Source organism: Metopolophium dirhodum, chromosome 1, assembly GCF_019925205.1.
Source record: "Metopolophium dirhodum isolate CAU chromosome 1, ASM1992520v1, whole genome shotgun sequence".
NCBI lineage: Eukaryota > Metazoa > Arthropoda > Insecta > Hemiptera > Aphididae > Metopolophium > Metopolophium dirhodum.
Window position 1 is genome coordinate 102,446,613 of NC_083560.1, and position 19,862 is coordinate 102,466,474.

The window sequence follows — 19,862 nt, forward strand, 5'->3', positions numbered from 1 at the left end:
ATTATTCAATCGATTTAAATTTTAACACTTGATCAATGAGTTGAACATTTAAAAAAAATATATTTGAAAATAAACAATTTTATTAAGCAAGGAACGCTATAGTATCAAAAAAAATTAAATATGGATGGTAATATAATATCAATACAGTTATTATTTTAAAATTTTAACGATGAATGTTGTTATAATTTATAAGGGAGAACCTTCTTAATTACCTTTAAATAAATGTTTGGTAGGTACTCACCATAACTTGAATTATATTGTTTAATGTACAGATTCTTATCTTTTGACTTTTATCGTGTCATTTACTTTGTTTTAATTGTGTCGTTAAACACTGAAAATACTCATCCGAATATTACAATTATTTAACCAATTACGTTTAACGATGAGTTTATTCTTTTAATAACTGGAAGTCTGCCTGTTGTCTTGGCGAGTGGAGTCGGTGTCACGTGGAATCGTCGTCGATGCACCGAGATATCGGGCGAACGACGATCGTATTGGGTCCACCCCCACCCCCTCCCAACAATGGAGTCAAGAGTGGCAGTGACCAGTTTTTTCTCTGTAATTTTAGTCGAGGGGAATGCGACACTGAGACGCCGAGTTTTGTATTGTTATCGGAAATCAGGAATTCACAAACCGGTTTAACTGTAGTGCTGTGTGTGTATTAAATAATTTATAGTGTTCGAGCAGGAGCATTTAAGGGGCTATATTATTGCCGAAAATATTTCACCCTAAAATATATCATCCGAAAATTAATTTACGAAAATTATTTTATCCAAAAATATTTTATTAGAAACATATTTTATCCGAAAATTATTGAACACAAAAGTAAAATACCATAGATAATATAAGAATGGATAGGACATAAGAACTTATCACATGAAACTTTAGTGATACTATTTTTAAGGTTAATGGGGCAAATATTGATATGATAATTGATAAATAATAATAATAAATATTTTAAATATTTTAAATATTTAACAAAGTTTAGAGTAATTTTCCAGGCACAAGTGGCATAACAATCAAAATACAAACTGACAAATATCTAAATATAACTGACTATCATGTTATCATTATTATTTAATAAAATAGTTTTGCACATAACCTTAAAAAGCCCTAAATCGTCTTTCTCTCTTTACGTTCTCTCTTCCCCAAAAAAGCACACAGCCCCATATGGAACTGGTATAGGCATGTCCTATCTATTCTTATATTATCTATGTAAAATACACGAAAAATATTTTATCAGATAATATTATACACGAAAATAAGTAAGCTGAAAATATATTAGTCGAAAATATTTTAACCGAAACGTTTTTTATCCGAAAAATATTTTACCCGAAACGTTTTCTCGCCGAAAAATATTTCTTCCGAACCGTATTTTATCTGAAAATAATATAGCACTTGATAAGCACTTGTCCGAAAAATGATAAGGACCCGGACAAATGATAAGGTCAGAAATTCGAAAAAGTAGTACAAACTGACTAAATCGAAATTACCTAATTTATTACACATTCAATTGTATAATTTATAATTATTTTTAATTTCAATGATTTCGCGTTTTTTGCCTTCTCCCCTGAAGTGAATAAAGCTATATTGGCGTCATGTTTTCACCCAGCATATAAACTTAGATGGATACCTGAGAACAATGATGTGGAAAAGAAATGAATTCAAAACTTGTGAATAAATACTGTTGGAAAGTTTTTTATGGAAACCACTGTTATAGATTCAGTTGAAGCAGATGAATATTAATTTTTTTGTATTTTCATATCAAGAACAAACAAAAGCTGATTCAAAAGCAAATTTGGAAGTTAAACAATTTTTTAATGACAAAAATAAATTATTATTTAGTATCAATTTTAAATAATTTTGTTGCAATAAAAAACTATTTGTAAAATGTAATACAAATCTCTATTATTCTGCTCCAGTGGAAAGTTTATTTTTATTTGCTGGGTTCATTCATTGTCCTACTAGAAGAAATTGATCTGACCACTATTTTGAAAAATTAGTTTTCCTTAAAGGAACAAATAACATTCATTCTAGTAGAAAATAATTAATACAAAATTACAATTCAATTTTATGTTTTTAAATACCATTGACTTTGTTAATACTTTAATTACTACCTATGTTTCATGCACCTATTTTATAAGAATAATGACTACTGATTTTATGACTGTTAGACAAATGTTTTACAACCATGTATATCTATTATTATTTTTATTATGATTTATCTTATAGGTATGCCTGTATGCTTAATACATTAAATTATTTCATTATAATTGTAATTTGTAAAGAATATTTTACACAAATGAATATTAACTATTACAGTATTGTTATAAAAACTTTTAAAATGTGTTAATTATAATAAATATATAAATAAATACAAACATATATTATTTATCAATGTAACTTTTAACTTTAAATTTAACTTAGTTACATAACTGTAACTTTTATCCAATTACACAACATTGATGGATCTAGTATCGTGTACATAGTTATACATTTTTAGAGTTACTTGTTACAAACCAGTTACAATAAATCGAGTAACTTGTCCAACCCTGCTTACTAGCAGTGTCGTGTATCATAAAAAAATTGGTGTTGCTCAAATAATTTTAGGTGACCAACACCTCATAATACTGTTATACCAACCTAATCACCTATTTTTTCATCCATCAATGGCATCAATACTCTCCCAACCATATTTAAGGTGTTACCCGAGCAATACTTGAACTATATGTTACACGCCACTGCTTACAAGTTTTGAATGTGCTTACATCATGTAAGTTTATTGTGCTTTTACAGCAACCTTTCGAAAAAAATGGTTTCTATAGAAAATTAACATGCTTGACCTCCCTGCATAAAGTTTGTTTCATTCTTAGGTTAATGACAAACAAGAAACAATACCAATAATATAAATAAAATGGGTAACTAATTTGAATTTTATTTGTATGACTTAGAGGAGGGAAAGAAAGATGAAAAACAATAGATACAAATTTAATTATTAGATGATAAAAGTTGTATTAATATCTTTATTTGCATATTAATTATCATTAAGTCTTAACAGTTTTTGAGATTTTTTTGTAATTCAATAGCATTTAGCTACATATTACTGTACTGTTTACATAAGTGTATATTGCTGTTTTTACACATTTCTTCCACAACAAAAATGGATGCACCAATGATTAATGGTAACATCATTCAATTAAAAAATAATATAATAAATTTTTAGGACCTGCATGCATGTTTGTTTAGGTATTGTAAAAATGATTATAATCACAATGTAGAACATTAAGAACATGGTAGGTACTAGGTAGTATCGGATAAAATACTGCATATCTATTTGAAGCTTACAATAAATTAAGTATTAACTAAAATATATTTAGTTGGTAATCGATTTACTATTGTACACTATTCAAATAGTATAATAAAAATTATAAAACACAAAACAGTATGCATTATTAATCATTAATTGTTATATTTATCGTGTTAACTCAATATAATTGTCCATTAATAGATCATTTAATCCACGATCATGATTATGCGGTGCATGACATTGATAAAAATGGTAAGTTTATTGCATATTATAACAATATTAAAATTCTAACTTTTTGATGAAACAAGTTATTCTAATTGACATTCATTGTAACCTAAACTTTGAAAATATCAACTATGTAATTATATGTGTAACTGTAATTACAACTACATGTGGTATAACTTGATGACATTTTTATCAAGAGTGAACCTAGAAGTTGAAGTTAGATGCCCATTTTGTTCATTACTCGTAAACCATCATGTGGAAACCGTTTTTTCAGAAGAAGTTTTTTCAAACAGAATAATTCATGCATACATCAATTCCTGTATCTTGCTGACTAAAATTGAAAAAAAAAACAACAATATTAAATAAATTATTTTAAAAATTGTATTAATTTAATGGCTCAATGTCATATTAAAAATCAATGTAGTAATATAGTATCCAATTAATATCATTCATAGTCCCAACACATAGTTTGTTCCAATATAATATAGCAAACATCCTTGAGTTATAGTTGTGAGCATATAGCGTTTGTATTATTTAAAATAAAATAAAAAAAAAAACAATATAAACACGTAAACTTTTTAATTTTATGAAAAATTAGTAACTCCATCACCATTTACCATAACTATACAATTTAACAGTAAGGGCCATATTCATAGTTGATGCATAAGAATCAGTATTGCTTAAGTTAATTTTAGTAATTAAAAAAAAAAAAATTTTTGATAGTAACCAAAAGCAATGCTTAAAGTAGGTCTCGACCATCCTTAGTTTAAGTAATACTATTTATTTTCTTAGGACAAAGTCTAGTTTATGAATCTTATTTGAGTAATAAGTAGGTATAGCTTAAGCAATACTTATTCTTAGGCATCTACTAGTAATACGGCCCTAAACAATTAAAAAATCTCAGGTGTTAAATCCACATCTGACTGCAACTTTGTAACATTGTTTTAATGTATCTGTTGAGTTGTTTCAGATGTATCGTAACCAATAAGTAATACATTATAGTAATGTTAATACTATATACAGAACTTACATGATTTGAGTTATGAAGGTTTGAATGTGATTGTTGTAACTTGTAAATGTCATATTGAGTTTAACTTGGTTTTTGCAATGGTTTTAATCTTTGTAGATACATTTTACCTAGAAATAATTAGGATTTCAATTTATACCCTTCGTGAAATTCGAAAATATTTCCAAAATGATCACTTTTTCATGAAGTGATCACTCCAATTTAACATTGTGTAACTTTTTTCAACTGAAATACAACATTTATAGCACACGTCAAGTTTGATTATAACCATTATTATTTATTTAAAGTATTTATTAAGTATGTTTATTTATGACTTCAACAGTACCATAGATACAAGCTTATATAAACATAAATTTATATTATTTTTATCTAAATGTAATTTAAATTATTATACATTATTATACATACACTGGTATATTTATAAATTAAAACTATAAATAACAAATAAATAGGTATAATAATCCCGTCTTTTCTTAGCACCCCTGCTAAAACATATTATGTTTAGCCCCCCTAAATATTTATTTAGCCTCCACGTAATAGGTATAGATACAAATTTGTACCTGTAGGTAACTATTATGTTTAATATCATCAATATAAAATTGTCTTTAATTTTAACAGAGCAATTTTTGGCAACAAGCTATTTTTCTTATCACAAAATATCATAATTCATAACGAGGATATGAAATGATTTTGAAAAAAAATGTATGGATCCATGAATATGGATTCAAAAGGTTTAAAAAGATTGAACAATTAAAGGCTAAATTGGACAGTCTTATAGAAAACAAAGAGTGTGAAGCATATGATGTACTACACGACATGGATTCCAAAAGTGAATCGAGCATCAGAGACTGTTTGGTGTATTGTGTGTGTGGGTATGTTACCAGAAAAATACTGAAACATAAGAAATGTGAAAAATGTATAGAATTGTTAAAAAGTAGTGATGTTACACATAAGTCTGGTGAACTAACAGTTATATAAGAGTGGTAAAAGTTACCACTGAAATTATTGTTTATTACATTCAAACGAGGATGAAGCAATATTCATACTAGGAGAACCTTAAATGTAAGAAAATCACAAGAAAGAAAAAGAAAATATCAAAATTATAATATAATACTTAATAAATAATTATTATTTTAAATTTCTCTTCTTATTATTATCATTTATTATTAATTATTTTAAAATAAAGTGTATATTTCATTATAATTATAAATGTCTTTAATTGAATGTTATTAATTTTTAGTATACTTTTTTCCTTAAAATACCATTAAAAATATAACATAGGTAATTACTAAAAACAATTTTAACATCATTGCATTGAACTATAGGTGTTTTTTTTTAGTTTTCAAATTAAAAAATTCTTCAATTTTAAACCAATAAGTCCTTATACTTAAAATATGGGGGGAGGTGATGTAAAGGGAAAACATGTGAGCATGATGCTATGGATGAAGGGGATTATTTAAAAAACCTTTTTGCTCCATTGGATGTAAGTAGAAAAAAAACCTTTCTAGGACAACGCAGATCATTTCAAAAATACACCTGAATCAGGCAATTTGTTTTTGAGTGTATAGAAAACAAAGGAAAGACAGACTGACAAACATCTTCTTATAGAATATATTATAATATAGATATTTTAAAATGGAGTTCTATAAAATAAAATAGTAAAAAGTATAATAATATTGCGTTTTAGCCACTGGGCACGTCTAGTATAATCATTTATCACAGAATATAATGGTACCTGGACTACTAGCACTATAGTTTACTGATCCACCGCTTTGGTCCGTGTTATCTCACTCTGATTCCTAACCTGAGTAGATAACCGTGGACTCTATCGATAGTTTGTGTTTACATAACATTATACCATCATGTTACCAAATATAATCTTCTTTACATTGTGCATCATGTCGATAAGCAGCCAATAATATTAGTAATGTTAATTATCATGGAGGAATAACAATTGCAGTGCGGGAACGAGCATGAATCCAATCATTGCTTAACATGGCCTCGATTAAAGAAACCATATATTATCTTAAAATCAAATGTATGTTTGTAGCTTATACACACACAAACAATTCAATTGATTTTGATAAAAATCTTAGATTGTTTTTAGAGACTTTGGAAAAGTTTATAGACTAAATAGTTTAAACCACGTTAAAAAATATACAAAGTGCTAAACCCAAACCACAACTTGCGAGTTGATCATCTTGGTCGAATTATTTCACAAAGATAGGTACACTGAAGCCGATTTGTACGTGAACTGAGGTACAATAAAACTAAGATACACTCAAACCGAGATACATACCTATATACTTTTACCTTGTCCATAATTTTTTTACATTGATATTACACTTTTACCAATAAAGAAATATTTTATTATTAAAATGGATACAAATATTGAAATAGATGTTAAATTGTAAAATCAGATATAAATCACATTTTTTAGTCTGAGCAATGGAGACAATTGAATGGTACAAAAATATTATATGAATACCTTAGAATTTAAGAACTAATTTATCCAGTGAGGGTTTGGAGCTATGGCAGGTGCTTTATTTGAATACCGTCTGTAAAGCTCATCTATATAATTTTGTCTGTAGATACCAGGAGGTCTAAAATATTAAAATATATTATACATATAATTAATAAATTTTAAATTAATAATGTATTACATAATAATATGTAAACAATAAGTGGCACCACTATTAGGCAGTTGATAAGGACCCCTCCTACATATTTCATTTTGGCAAGGATACTGTTTTATATTTCAAGTTATAAAATATTATATTCTGTTTCGTAAATTTTTTAATTTCCTACATGATAAAATTTTTTTATTTTGTTCAATAACACTAAAATTAAATAATAGAACTTAAAACCATGATTATAACTAATAAATAGGTCTGTTTTTCAATGCATTTAGCATTTTTTTAGTGAATGTTACAATGCTCGATTAAGTAAAAAAAAATTCAAGTCTTAGTGTGATGCTACAATGATCTCAATCTGGGAGACATGAAAACTTTTATAAGCCACAAAACATGAAAATGTTTTTTCTAAATTATATTTTATCGGACATTATTATGTACTTACGTTATCCTCAGAAATTCATTGCCAACCCACTAATTAATTTTTATTTAATAATAATAAATTTAAAATTAAATATTTAAGAAAGTGAATATAATATAATATGTAAGTACCTCAAAATTAAAATATAATAAAAAGCCCATTAGGTTACCTAGGTAATAATTTTACATTTACATTTTATAGCAGGTCAATTCACTCTAATTTTTAAACTTAAGGAACTACACGTATTCTACTGAGTACCTATACAATTTGCTATGGTACACACTTGTAAGACGGAGACAACACATGCGGGTACATGTCCTCTTAACAAAAACAATTGAAATTGATTTGATTTAACTAATGAAATTAATACTGACCCATTAGCAATATTTATATTATATAACCTACCAGGGGGGGGACCTATTCACAGATTACCTATTAGATAATACTTTTATGATACTCAATTTCAAACAAACCAAATTTGCATACTAAATAATTAAAATAATATATTTTAATGTATGCACTACGCACATTCAATTTTTAGTGCATTAATGCAATTTGTATAGGTAATTTTCTTAGTTTTATTTTAGAGCATAGAATTTAAAATTATAATTTGAAAATATAAGGTACATATTTATGTATATTGTGTTTAAAATATATATAACCTACTGGTTGCCTATGTATTGCGAATAATGCATAATCCTTTCCCATGCGCAAAATTGATCTGCTTTAAATTTTAAAGAAAATTAACTTATACATTATAATGTTATATAATTAAAAAATTAATATCTCTTATAACAAATTTCTAATTAAGCCACTGTAAGTTACATAGATTTTATATTACCTTGCTGCTGCAAAATGATGAATTGCACTTACTACATCATAATTTAACACTTCTACTAAATAACAAGCAATCAAAAATCCTGTTCGATTAAAACCATGAGTGCAATGAACACCTAGTTAAAACAAATAATTGTTGAATTACATACTTTATAGTTATTTATTATTATATAAATTAAATCAATTAATTATAGCTACCTATGAACTGCGAAAAATTGTTTTCTAGAAAATTATAACAAATATTCAAAAACAACTCAGTGACATCACGGGTAGGAAAATATCCACGACCAACACAAAGCATTTTTACATAAGCACATCCCATATCTTCTACTGCAAATCTACTGTAGTAGCGTTTAGTGTTTGTGAGATCAATCCATAAACCAACACTTTGCTGAAACAATTGTATATTTTTATAAAACTGGCATAATATCATAATATAATATTATGGCTAATAACAGTATAAGACTATAGTATTACGTTCACTTTCCATATTCACAATGTAATTCAATATCTATTATTTAACATTGCTATGATACTTATTCTCAAGTTTTTCTCTAATTGTTGAGCTATAATAGTATAATTACTCGAAGCTAATATAAAAAAAAAATAGTATAACAATAAATTAAATAAGTTATTTTCTTGGTTTGTAGGTCCCCTCGAGCGATGGTGTACAACCTATTTATTATTCACAAATCTAGTAAAAAACAGAAATAATGAATTAACATTGTATTTAAAAATATGAACAACTCTTGTTTCTATTTGAAATTAAAAAGTTGATTAATAAGATTTTAGAATATTATTATATATTATCAAGTACCTGATATGAAGCCATATGTCTAAATACCATTTGTGGATTGAATCTCTCCATGACTGCTTATTGTTAAATGTATCATCTAATGGTGTTTTAAATGTCACAAATGAATTGGCTACCGACAAAGTAGCTATATTTGGGCAATTTATCCAATTTCTAGGGTCTTGCTGGTTACTGTTTGATGTACGCCGCGAACGACTGGATCTAAAGCGACTAACTCCTACAAAATACTTGAATTAAATTTATGATTTATAAAAATATTTCGGTAATCGATTCAATATCATTTGAATTTTGAATCTATCTAACATAAGTAAATAACACGTTATAATACTATTCGCATACATATTATTTTTACCTGACATTGAAATGTGTTTTTGTAGTACAATAGGGTAGGTAGGGTAGGTACTCATTACCTAATAGGCAAAACAAATGTACAGCGTTTTTCTTTTGATATTCTTAAATTATGCTTTACTATATTAAACTATAATAATAAATAATAATAATTACAACACACGACACATATCGGATAGTAATTTTTATAAGTAGCATAGAACATAATAGATAATAGAAGCAACAGCTATCAAAATACCATGAAAAATATTTCAGTTGACCACAGATAAAAGGAATACGTGCTACCAACATAACAATACGGAACAAACAATAATAATAATTGTAGAGAACATGGCCCCCTGAAAACTCTCAAATGCGCTCTTTATGTATATTACAATCACGGTTTAAGATAATATAAGATATATATATAATAACTAGATGCCCGACTCCAAATACAACAACATTATTAAATTATGATGCCCGACGCCATTTGTGACTTTGGCAATGTTTACAAATTATAATCGTTTTGATTGGCTAAGGGCTTGTTTGATATGAAATGTTGTTGTTTATTATCATATTACCTTTCTAACGATTAGTAAACATTGTCGAAGTTGCAAATGGCTGCCAGCGTCATTGATAAGAAGAAGTCGGGTATCTAGTTATTATATATATATCTGTGGGCTTATCTTAAACCGTGGTCTAGATTATAATCTACCGTCATTACAATAATACAATACTAGAGCGCGTTCGACGGTCGTTACCTTCTCGTGAAAGAGAGCAGACGCTTCCCAGACGAATGGATCATAGCAGGAAAAATGTCTCACTGTCCATGACGTAATTACGCCGTATTGCCGTTTATCATTGTTGATAACAGTAGATACAGTTGATAACATATTATACAAAACGCGTTTGCGGCATTTTTAAAAAAATGTATTTGAATAGTTAAAAATAGAAAATAGAAAAGAAATTATTTAGTAAAGGTAGCTGATATATAATTTTGGTTTATCTATTTAAAACAATAGAAAGTACCAACTTTTAAAAAAAATAAAAAAAAAAATAATAAGTATAATAGACAGCAGAAAGTTTTTTATAGCTATATAAGCAGAGGTGGTCAGGCCAGGTGGGAATCAATAGTATTTTGTTTGCAATTTGCACTTCGTTGTTGCAGTTTTTTCATAATAGTTAGTAATAATTATTGATATTTAATATTTTAAAAAAAAAACTATGTAATAAGTAATACCAGTGGCGGCTATCCTATGGTATATGTGCTGCTGAAGCAACACATACAACATTTGGCGGGTGGTTGGATGTTGGGTGATTTTTTTTTTATATTAATACCTACTGAGACTTATTAGTGTAACATAATTAAAAACAAAATAATACTAAATACAAGTTCTGAATATACAGCATAGGTTGAATTAATTGTTATTAATTATAATGCCATTGTGTGTGTAAAATATAATCCTATTTATATCGGTACTTAAAAGTTTCTTAAAATTACCCATCAATAATATTTTTAAATTACAATCAAATAACTAAATTGTTATTTTTCATTTAACTATCTAATTTGATCCAAATTTTAACATTAATGCTTAAAAAAATGTTGTGTTTGCAACTTTAATATTTTTAAATAGCTATAATAACAACTTACAAGGAATTTTGTTTTCAAGCCTTTTGACAAGTGAACATTTTTTTATTGACATTTATAATCATTTAATGTTTGTATTATAATTTAATTATATGCTATAGTATTTTTCTATTATATATATTTTTTTCCTTAATAGAAATATGGTTGTTTTAATGAAAAAGAATTTTAATTTTATAACTAATTTATAAAAATGAAGATGTATATTTTAAAATAGCATAAAATTAGGTTAGGTTAAAAAAAAATCATAACAAAAATATTATTTATACAAATTATTGAACTACACTATATGATTATTTTATTTCATGTCTATAATAGCAGTTGGTAAATATTAAATAGTATACCCATTAAAAATAAAATTAAAAATTAATCTTTTATGTAAGAATGATCAAATGTTGGAGTTGAACTGACATTTAAAGTGTATTTTGTAATGTTTTTTAAAGATTGCCTTATATGTTTAGCTTCTGTAGATGATAGAGCAGGTTGATGGTTCTGCACTTTTTGTTTTGTCCAAAAGCGTGCCTGTGGTTCAATTTTTCTTTTTAATGTTTCATTGACTGGTTTTTTAAATCTTGTGCCCTTGGATAGTGTTGAAATTATTTTATCGCAATGCTTTATGACAAAGTCTTTATCCTCTTCATTTAAATTTGAACAATTAAACATACCACAGATAATTTCCATTTTATTTTTAATCTCACAGTCTTTTTTATTTATTTTATCTGTATCTGTCTGAATGAAACTATTATCAATTACTAAATCATGTGAATGTGGAACAATGTTTTTTTCATTTTGAGTCATAATCTTTAATTCTGTTTTAACACATGCATGAATATGTTTACATATATTTAAATAAATAATATTATTCATGCATGAACATTTGTAGGAATGTACACATATCTGACATTCTTCACACTGCAAAGCACAACCATCAAAAGATTGAAACTTTTCAACTTTGTATTGAACATTGATATCATTTTCAGAAATAACTAACCAGTAATCATTAACTTTTGTGATCATATCTTGAGATATTTGTCTACTTTTTTTATGAGCTGTGTTTATTTGCATTATTTTTGATGATCTCTTCTCTTTTGAGATCTTTATTACTCTTTCAAAACTTTTATCACGGACAAGTGACATTAGAGCAGCGATACTCAACCTGCGGCCCTCCAACGATTTATATGTGGCCCGAACAGAACTCGTTGAATTGATAAAAAAATATAAGTTTCAAAACTAATATTATTATAAATATAAAATATAACAATAGATAAGGATGATTATGTTTTTGGTATTTTTTCTATTTATAACGATTTTGATGTATTTTATCTTATCGCTAAACTGGCCGTAGCTCGAAGGTACGCATTATGATTATATGAACGGTTAGTCACGTTGTAGATGTGTAATAGCGTTTACATTTTTTAATTTCCGTTCTATTCATTTCAACTTGCGGCCCGCGTAATATTTTAAAATATTTTATGTGGCCCAAATAAAAAAAAGGTTGAGTATGGCTGCATTAGAGCATTAATTGCCATATCCAAACGTTTACAGTGCTTCCCTTCAAGGTAGCAGTATTTAATGTTTTTATGCAATGATTCCAAGTACATATTGGTGTTTATCCCCACATATTTTCTGTTGAACATTGCCCACTTTTCTACTCTTGTTGAATAACATTTTTCAAAATATTTTCCAAAGTCAACTGTGTCTGGATCTTTTAAAAGATCATTTAGAACTTGATCAATTTCAACAAAAAACGAACTTTTATCTACCTCAAACATAAGTGATTTTAATGTTTCAAAAATAATTTTTTTTTTTTCATTACCATTAATCTTGTTTAAATTTTTTACCCAATTTCTTAGTACGTGCCATGTGCATAGAAGCTGTTTAACAGCACATCCCATTATAGAGCACCAGACATTATAAAAGGCAGGCTCATCATCAGACATGAAAATGAAAGAATTAATGGTGCCAATAGTGTTCTTAATGCATTGAAAATAATGCTTGTAAGTATCAGTGTCAGATCTATTCGAAAAACAAAAGGCAACTGGGTACCCGTTTCCATACTCATCAACTACAACAATTGTATACAGTTGAAAGCTGTATGCGTTCAACCCGTGTGTACCATCAACACACACCTTATCGTTGCCAAATTTTATGAACAGTTCTGATTGTAATGGAGTCATTATAATTAAACAAAAATCATTAACTGTAAAATGAGGAACAGCACTATCTATACTCCCTTGATGTTTATAGTACAAAACAGGATTTAAATTGCCTTTTTTCTTCATTATTTATTTTCTTCAACCCAAAGTCTGACACTAACCGCATCATTTTCATGCTTTTTTGTAGAATATGTGATATTATAATCCCTCTTAATGTTATGCACATCTTTTTTTTCTAACAAATGAATTCGTTTTAAGTCTCCTTGAATTGTTGATGCTCTTATATCTTCTAATACTCTGTTGACAGGAACACCCATTGCCAATTTTCCTAAAAATAAATCATTGCAATATTATACAGAGTGGGTAATTAATATTTTAAATCATAAATCACTATTATATAGTCTATAATGTATGTAAGTATATTAAAACAAAAATTAAATAATAGTAAGTACCTGCAATCATACTTCTGTCTTCTGTAAACAATCTTTGTTTACCTATTTCCATATCATGCCACATATGTGTACTACAATATTGTACATTCACTTTTGAACTATTTACATGTACTTTAATACTTGATGAACATACTGAACCAGTTTTAACAGATCCACTGCTTTTGGAATTTTTACACCCCTATATAGACAATAGACATACATAAATCATAAAAAGTAAAAACATTCATTAGGTTCTTCATTAGTTATTTTGCAAAATATTTATTACTTTATTTGAGGTTTTAGGAGCAAACGATCTGTGGCAGAAATAGTAAATATACTCTTTACTGTGAGTTTTTTTTACAGCTGTATTTTTAACATATTGGCATTTTTCTTTTTCTTCAATGAATCTTTTCCATTTCTTAAAATCTAACAAAGATTAAACCATATAACAGGCATAATATTAAATGATTATATTGATTCATATAAATAATATAGTTAGGTAAACAAATTTGTCAGTAAGTTGTTAAATATTATTGATATAGGTACCTGGTTCCTAAGCCTAATTTAATGAAGTAAAAATAAAATTAAAAAAATAATAATCACTAAACATTTAATGTTCATGATTTGTTCATTATATTTTAGTTTGCCATGACAGTCAATCGACAAAAAAAAAACATACCTATCATCATATTATACATATTACATTCATCTTAAAATTTAATATTTAATATACATAACATCAATTAATGTAACCTATATCTTTAGGTGACAGTTTATTTTATTTGTTTTATATAGGATAGCAGTGAAAATGTTATGTCTTTATAGTTTATATTATAATCAAGTTAATTTATTTAATAGTTGGGTAGGTACCTAGAGGTATCAATACTATACATTCTATTTGTATACAAATATTGTTTAATATGGTACTTACCTTAGAAAAATAATGCATTTTTGAAAAGTATTTATTGAACTATTTTATATTATATAGACATTAAAATATACAAGTATTACAATATTACATTACCTTCCATTGTATCAAAATTTAACACATCAGATTCAATTTTTTTTTCATGACAAGATTTCAAATGTAAAATATATCCATTCATAGAATAAAAGGTTTTTAGACAATTTTCAAATGAACATATTATGTTTAAACCACGAGATTTTTGTTTTACGTGGCATTTGACGTGCTGAATTATTTTTTTTTTCACATTAAATGAAACATCACAACTATCACAAAAGTATGTTACACTTTTAGCTTTTTGCTGAGAAATTAATTCACTATGTTTACTACGTCTGTGTTTATAAAACCCAGATTCTGACACGTACGTCGATTCACAAAATTCACAACGATACATATTAAATATATTAATTAATATAATATAATATTAATATAATAATTATTACTAACTATTAGAAAAAATACTATAGATTATTGAACTGTTTACATGTCATGCTGGTTAGGTTTTATCTTATTCTCACTGTCCCACCTGGCTATTTTTAACTATTCAACTGTTATCAACAATGATAAACGGCAATACGGCGTAATGACGTCATGGACAGTGAGACATTTTTCCTGCTATGATCCATTCGTCTTCCCAGCGGCCAGCAGCCTCCATGGTTCCATTTTAAATAATAAATAAGGAATAAGGATCATATTATAGTAGGGTATAGTATATGATCTAAATCAGCAGAACATTTTTGACGTCCTTATCACGAGCGTTAGTTAGGTAGGTATATTAAAGTATAGATAGTTACTAACCAGTTCTTTTGAAACTTTTGGTGTATCATAGATTTTTGTTTGAATCATTGTTGATGTTTCTCTATCTTTTTATTTTCTTGAGTTTTCTACTTTAAGCATAAATGAGTTACCTACTTATGTTTACACTGTAAATATTAGATGAATTCACTATAAGCTTAAAATATAGTTCTATAATAATAATAGTATTAGTACGTAGGTATATATATATAATATAACCTTGTACTTATTCACCCTAAATCAGTAGGGTAGCTTTTGGTTTAAACTTATTTAAAAAATATTTTTAATTACTTCACAATTTCAAGACTGCCAAGACTTATCAGTTATCAGTAAAACATCAGCTTTAATAAGCCAAAAACCAAATTTTTTTCAAATTACCCATTGTAAGTAATATACATTATTTCGTGTACTTTAATACCTTCAATGTCCAAGTCAAGCAATCATTTAATATTTTAATGCTATTTAAAACAATTACCTATCTATTGTTTGTTGAATTTATAGGTACCTATTCTTAACGTCATAAACCTGTCAAAAAGACCGTGTGTGACTAAACTCGGAATTAAATTTATTTTGTTCAATATTATTTTCGTCAGTGATAATTTTTTTTTGATACAAAAAAAAACCATCATAATCGTTTCTTCTTATCGATAGTTATAGTCTATCAATTGATCACTAGTTTATTCATAGAATTTCATTGAAAAATTCAATATTTTCGTAATTATTTTATATTCGACACGTGATTATACAGCTATACTGGACAAGCAGTATGTGTAAATTGTTAAAATTTAAATGAAAAATATTCGGAGTAATTTTATAACTACGTGGAACAGTCTTTAGCTATTAACGTTGATGTTGAGAATATCATTGAAGAATTAAAAAAATTGGTACCATTTAATCGTCGTCTATAATTATAAATGTATTAATTATTATAATTTTTTATTTACTGTATAAGAAACTACCCGCACAACAGCCATCACTTCTATTTTACTCAATATTTCAAACTGCACAATTATTTCTACAAGCTTTATGGTCATTTTTTAGTATTTTTGGTGCATTTTATTCTTTTTTGTGCCGTTTTTTATGTTATATTTGCATTTTACTTGTTGAAAGTTACACTTTATTGTAACACATTAGGTTTCAATTAGCTTGTACATTCATTATCATTTGTTGTCGCCATCTACGTTTATTTAATAAACTGAAGGCAGATACTATTTTAGGCCCGGCTAATCAGAAAAAAATTGCCAAAAGTCGATAAACTTATTTAAAACGGCAAAAAAAAATTTTCGAGTAAAATTTTTTAAAGAGCTAGCACCAATAATAATGTTGATTTATAATACCTACATGAATATTATTGTATATAGAACGTACATTTTGTAAATCGTAAATTTTTAAAAATGTTAAAGGACTATACAACTAAAAAAACCTATTTTTTTTTATTATGTTAATGTATAGGGCTTTGTAAAAGAATAATTTTGGTGGTCTTGAAATTGTTGTCGGACAATTGGTTCCGTGTTTAAATATAAGTCGCGTTTTACGCGTGACGTCATAAAATCACACCGTCCAACGGCCGTATCTAATATACATTTGCGGAATTTATTTCTTGCGATTAAAATAATTATAGAGAAAACTTAATTAAAGGTACAAGTTATTAAAGTTCATTTATAAAAAGGTTATACACTTCTTTAGATCATCATATTATTTTTATTGTGTTGAAATTTGTTTCGGGGTAGTTTATAGGAAAGACAAAAAAATAAAATTTACATAGGTATAATTAATAATATAAGAACTAAAATAAATGTGTAAAAAAACCTCAAAATAAAATATATTACTTCAAACAAAAATACATAATATATTATAGGTATTTGAATTATTATAATTATCATTACCTAGTTATATTATATATTTAGGTAAATCTTGAATATCTTTTTGATTTTAATTCTTCATAGGGCGGGCGAGGTGTTCTATAAATATTTTTTGGGATGTCGGTATTACATTCTTTTTGTACATCAAACGGCTGTGGTGAAATTTCTTTTTCAGCTTTTTCGATAATTGTTGACATTATATCACGTTTCCAGTTATTTTGAGTTTTATTGTAAGAATTTTTTATTGTAAATCGTCCTAGTGGTTTAGAAAATACAACTTTTTCTCTTATTAATGTTTTTTCAGTATTATTGTTATGGTCGAGTATTGCTAATATAGATCGTACGAACATACCATTGAACTGTAAATGGATACGTTTAGGCATATACTTGAGCCTCACGTTGTAATAAGATTCCAATTTTCCGGTGTGAACAAAATCTTTTGCTTGTCTCAAATCTTTAATGAAGTCCTTCGCAGTTAGCATTTTTTTTAAAGCATCATAGGAACTAGTTTTTATATGTATCCAAAGCTTATTTTTTACTTGTTCGTCCGTCAGTTTTTCATGTTCGCATTGTTTGCTATACCGTTTTCATCTGTCCATTCATGAATATTAGCAATATGATATAAAATACAAAGAAATTTATCTACTAATAAATCAGCATTTTCTTCGCACGTCTGTGCTGACCACCATATGTGATTATTAATACTTGATTTCCATAAATATACATCAGGATATTATTTTTCTAATGTCTTCATTCTTTTCATTAGACTTTTTGACAGGTGCCATAATATGTCAAACTCATGATTTATTTCGGGGTGGGTGCTGGGTCCGGAAAAAATATGGAATACCTCTATGACGGTCAGATAAAAACAGTTGAATCTTACAATCAAATTCTACAATTAATTTTTGTATCAACATTTCGCATGCGGCTCTTTCGAGGTCACCCGTGACCATCCCTTTTTGGACCAATTGAAAATCAATTATTTTAGAACTATTTAAATCCATGACCGAATAAATGCAATATTTTGCGCAAAATTTTCATAAAAATGTACTTTAATAACTTGTACCTTTAATCAATTTTTCTCTATAATTATTTCAATCGACCATGTATATTAGATACGACCCGTCGGACTGTGTGATTTTATGACGTCACGCGTAAAACGCGACTTATATTTAAACACGGAACCAATTGTCCGACAACAATTTTAAGACCACCAAAATTATTCTTTTTCAAAGATCTATACATAAAACAATAAAAAAAACATAGGTTTTTTTTAGTTGTATAGTCCTTTAAGACATTTTTCTGTTGAAATCAAATCTTTTATCAGAACTAAAATCAAATAGCGTAGGATGACTACATTTAATTTTATCGATCTTTTCAAGTAAAATTGACAGTAGTAGCGAGGCCACTTAATGGCTTATATTGATTTAACATAAAAATGTACTGTTCAAATTTGCCTCATTAATATAGTGTAATAACTAATAAGTAATAACTTTAAACGTCTATTAAATTATTTTTTTTATGGTAGGTATAAAAGTATTGAAAAACTGAATAAAATATTATAAGCGTCCATTCTGAACAGCCTGAACATTGCCTATCATAGATATTAAAACCTGTAGTTACTTATAAACATCTAAGAATAGTTATACCTATATATTCTTTTTTTGCAATTCATGGTAATGATATTGTAAAACACAAGTATTATGATGTTATCCACATTATAACATGGATATTTTAAATTTTTAATATCATGATACAGCAGGTGGACATTTAAATAATTATGTAGTAGAAAAAATATACCTAAGTGTTAATTAATTAATAATGGGTAGTAAAAGTTACAGATGGATGTCGTAGGTTGAAGGGGTATAAATGACATTTAGTAGTTTAGTGTATGAACTACACATAGGTAAGCAGGTACATATAAATTGGTAAGCGGTAATAATTAAAAAAAAAAATTTGAATGCGTTGATATTATTACCTAATATCAAATAGTGAAGTGTGTTATTTTTTGTTTATCTCAAAGAGAACACGACGTGCCATCCAAATGACAAGTGATGGAGATGACAGACATGGTGCAGTTACGGACCTCGCCAGTTATGATGATTTATTTTGCGCTCCAAGTCAAATGTTATGCCAACATCCAAACCCGATGTTATAGTGTTTGGTATGCATACTTTTTGACAATCGTGTGCACAATAATAAAACGGGTTCTATAAAGCCACTTAGCCTATGGGACATGATTGTGAAAATGTATAAAAATTAATAACTTATATCGATCAAAGTATATTCAATGCAAATTTGCATACTATTTTATACTATATATTTTCATAATGTATGTATTCATATGTTTCTAAATTGAACAATAAAGACTCTAGGAAATAAACAAATATTTTGGTATTTATTTACCATGTAATAGGT

The 19,862-nt window shown here is 27.2% G+C and overlaps 1 pseudogene; it reads right to left on the bottom strand.

Moving 5' to 3' along the window:
- Positions 1–3,371: 3,371 nt before the first annotated feature.
- Positions 3,372–9,623, bottom strand: LOC132949003 (mRNA-capping enzyme-like; annotated as a pseudogene).
- Between the last annotated feature and the right edge of the window lie 10,239 nt (positions 9,624–19,862).